Genomic DNA, 4,173 nt, shown 5'->3' with positions numbered 1-4,173 from the left:
AATAGGAACCTCTTTGAAAGTATATATTATTGTTTTATTATTATTGTTTTTGTTTTGTAAAATTGAGTGGGATGGTGAGAAAATAAATTTTAAAAGTGTGCTAGACAATACATCGCATCTTGTTCCTACACACCCCTGAAGTGCAATAGGAAAGTAAGAACTTTTCTAGTTCCCCTTAAAAGAAAAAATAAAGAGCCAAAGTGGCAATTTTTTAGTGTTGAGCTTTCACATTACACAACAGGTTTTAAAAATACCAAGCTTTAACAATACACAATAAGTTTTTTAAAAAAGGGTTATTATCATTTTTGCCCCCTGCCATATAGGCGACTTTTGGTTTACCCCCTGTAAATTTATTTTTTTCTAAAACTAACCTTGCCAAATGAAGATTCTATCGTTTTAGACATCGCCAGCAAATGGCACATGCCATTTGCTTATGTGGCATGCTGATTGTGTATTTCATTAATTTTTTTAATTTTTTAAAATTCAAATATGCTGACGTGTAATTATATTTTTTTATTTTTTATTATTTTTAATTCCACGTAATATTTTTTTATTTTTTATTAATTTTAATTTTTTATTTATTCCATTAATTTATTGTTAAAATTCAAAATTTTAAAAAAGTCTAAAAAACTTTGTCACAAGTAAGACTTGAACTCATGCCCTTCAACTCCTTACCACCAGGCCATATGAATTTACTTGTAACGTTTACACACAATGCACATCTTATTATCACTTAATTATAAATTTTACTTTAATTATATAATAAACTGAAATTAATCATATATAAAATAATTAAACAGAAACAATATATATAAAATAAACTGAAACTAATTGAAATATATTAATTTATATAATTAAATTATATATATATATATATATATATATATCGAAACTAATATAAACTTAAATTATAGTTTATTCTCTTAAATATTTAATTTTATTCTAATAAAAAAACTGAAACTATTGAACCATTTATAGAGAACCTATAGGCCACTGTAGTCACACAGGCCATAGTCCAGTCCACAAACAATTGAGGAAATCCAAGTGAACACATGATGTGATACAGAGCTGGCCACTCCACAGTATCATAGGCTTTCTGGATGTCCATCTGTATCATGCATCTTGGTGACAACTGCTTCCTTCCATAACCTTTAATGAGTTCCTGAGCCAGAAGAATGTTGTCCTGAATAAACCTGCCAGGGATAAATGCAGACTGATTCTCATTTACTATTGAACCAATGACTCTAGCCAATCTCCTTGTTATAATTTTAGAGATGATCTTGTAGAAAGTGCTGCGGCAAGAGATAGGCCTCCAATTTTTAATATAGGTAGCTTCACTAGACTTAGGGATAAGAGTGATGAGGGAGCAATTTAGAGCCTTGTGCATATTGCCAGTCTTGAAGAAATCCTGCACTGCATCTATAAGATCCTGTTTAACAATCTGCCATGTTTCCTTGAAGAAATAGGCATTGAAACCATCAATGCCAGGAGCCTTTGTGTTTCCTATGCCCTTCAATGCTTCCCAGATTTCCAGTTCAGTCACAGGAGCAATTAAACTTATAGCATCCTCTCTTGACAGGATTTTTCCTCTCATAATGCATGACTTGTCGACCCCTGCTAATTCTCTTGATGCTTTGCCCAAAAGTTGATTGTAGAACTCAAGAACTTCCTTGACTATATCTTCTCTGTTGGTTAGAACCTCCCATGTGGATGAAGTCAAGGTGCTCATGCTATTGTACTTATGCCTCTCTCTGATCGAGGTATGGAAAAAAGCATTATTGCCATCACCAAGTCTCAGCCAGTCCACCTTAGCTTTCTGCTTCAAAATATTCTCTTCAGTATGGTTCAGCTCCAGAAGTTTATTTGTGCACTGATTCACAAACTCCGCAGATGCAGTGTCAAACAAATTATCCTGCAGACCCTGTTGAGCTTTCTCAAGATCATCTCTGGCCTTTAGGATTTGGGTCCTGATATCACTACATTCTCTCTGAAGGGGCCTAAGGTCAAATAGGAGTCTTTTCAGTTTGGCCCACAGTTTTTGCATTGGACTACCCTGAGTACTAATACTCCAACTATTCCTCACAATGCTTTGAAAGTTCTCCTTCTTAGTTAAACAATTCAGAAACTTGAAATGGTACTTCCTTTTACTCTATATAGATAGGCTCCTAGCCCTAATACGGGTGTCGTCAGATATGCTTGGGGGGAGGACCTCAACAATAACATCCTGGTAAGCTTGAAACCATAGTGCATTGCCAATTAGTCTATCTATTCTGGAATAGATAGTTCCAGTGAGATGCTTATTTGACCATGTATAATGGCATCCTCTAGAAACAGCTTCATGAAGCCCGATCTTCTGCATCATCTCTGCCAAATCCTTGTACTCATTTAATGTCACAGGGTTACCTCCAATCCTATCCTGGCCGGTAAGCACATTGTTATAATCCCCCATAACAATCCAAGGCTTATCCATGTGTTCACCAATTTTGTCAATCTGCTCCCACAGGATCTTCCTTCTCTCAATTTGGTTCATCGCATAAACAATAGTAGCACAGTATTGAGTTTTGTTGTCCACAGAAATCACCTCCATATGAATGAACTGCTCCTCAATCTGTAACACCTTTATTCTAATCTCTTAAGTCTTCCATATAATCCATATCCTCCCATTGTAATGATGGGAATAGTTGTCAGTGAAGGACCACTTATTGCCAAATTTAGTTCTAATTCTGTCTGCTTTATCTTGTTTAACTCTAGTCTGTAATAAAGCTATAATAGGAACTTGCATACTATGGAGGTAGGAGCTTACCTCTCTATGCCTTATTTCCTTATTCACGCCCCTAACATTCCACGTTGAAATCATTTCGTGTTACTTGGTTCACCTCTTAGGCTAAATCCAATCCCAAGAGGTGTGAATATGTTCTGAACAACCAAGTCTTCAGGGGGAGAGAAGACAATCTTCTTCTTAGCCTTGTCATTCTTGCTTGACCCAACCTGAGTCCAAACTTCTACTTGAGTGACGGGACCAGTTTGAGTAGCTTCCTTAACACCATTTTCCTCACCTTTAGTTCCAGGTTCTTTAGCCTTCTCTTGCCACACCTTCTGTTTAGGTTTTGGATGCTCATTCACCTTTCTTGTGGCACAATCGTGTCCAATCTTCAGGCATGTTTGGCAATATTTTGGGCGCCATTCATACTCGATCTTTTGCTCCCACTCTTTTCCACAATGGTCCCTGATGGTGACTGATTGCTTTACCGGTTTAGTGATATCAACCTCGAACAGGACCCTTGCATAAGATACCCTCAATTTCCTCGCAGTGCATTCATCTATTGTGATGGGATTCCCTATGGCGCTGGATATCTTGGAGATACTCCTCTCCCCCCAGAGATACAGAGGAAGTTTTGGCAAAGTAATCCATAAAGGCAGCACACGAAGCAAATCAGCTTTGATTTCAAAATCCACAGACCAGTACTTAAGGAAGACAGGCTTACCAAAGATAAAGTATGCCCCCTGCTCCATAACCTTGTTCAAATGCTCCCAAGTCCTGAAACGTACAATGAAGTATCTCGCTTCATTGAAGTATAACTCTGGCAGTGCTACAAAATTCCATGTCTTCTCCATGAAATTTTTAACTGCGTGCATCAACAACGTTTCCCCCAGTGCAAACAATATCGCCGCATTCTCCCAGTAAGAAAGTTCGTCGACCACATCACTCTCCTCAATGATAATTTTCTCTTCTCCGTCAATGAGTTATGGCGCTACAAAGGTAATTGGTAACCTGTTAGGTGCCAAATTGTGTTAATATTTAGTTTAATTAATGGCACCTTTCGACCGTTTTTATCAGATATTCGTACAATTCCCTGAAGTTTTAGATAATTATTTATAGTTTATAATTTTAAGGTTTCTTTTAATGATAATATGTGTTTTAGTTGTGATCTTGTAGGTTTTAGCCATTTTTTGGAAGTTTGGAGCTTGTTTTGGCCTTCATTGGAGAGTGCTGAGCAGAAGATAGCGCGCGTCGCGCGGAGATATGGGCGCGTCGCGCCCTGGGCAAGATATTTTGGAGCTTCCAAACCAGAGAGTTGCGCGCGTCGCGCGCATTGGCGGTTTATTTTTCTTAAGTGTATTGGCGCGAAGCGCGCTGGAGGGCGCGACGCGCCCTGGACAGAAAACTGTTTT

Source organism: Vicia villosa, linkage group LG6, assembly GCF_029867415.1.
Source record: "Vicia villosa cultivar HV-30 ecotype Madison, WI linkage group LG6, Vvil1.0, whole genome shotgun sequence".
Taxonomy (NCBI): domain Eukaryota; kingdom Viridiplantae; phylum Streptophyta; class Magnoliopsida; order Fabales; family Fabaceae; genus Vicia; species Vicia villosa.
The sequence above is the reverse complement of the archived record's forward strand: the minus strand, read 5'-3'. Positions refer to the sequence as shown.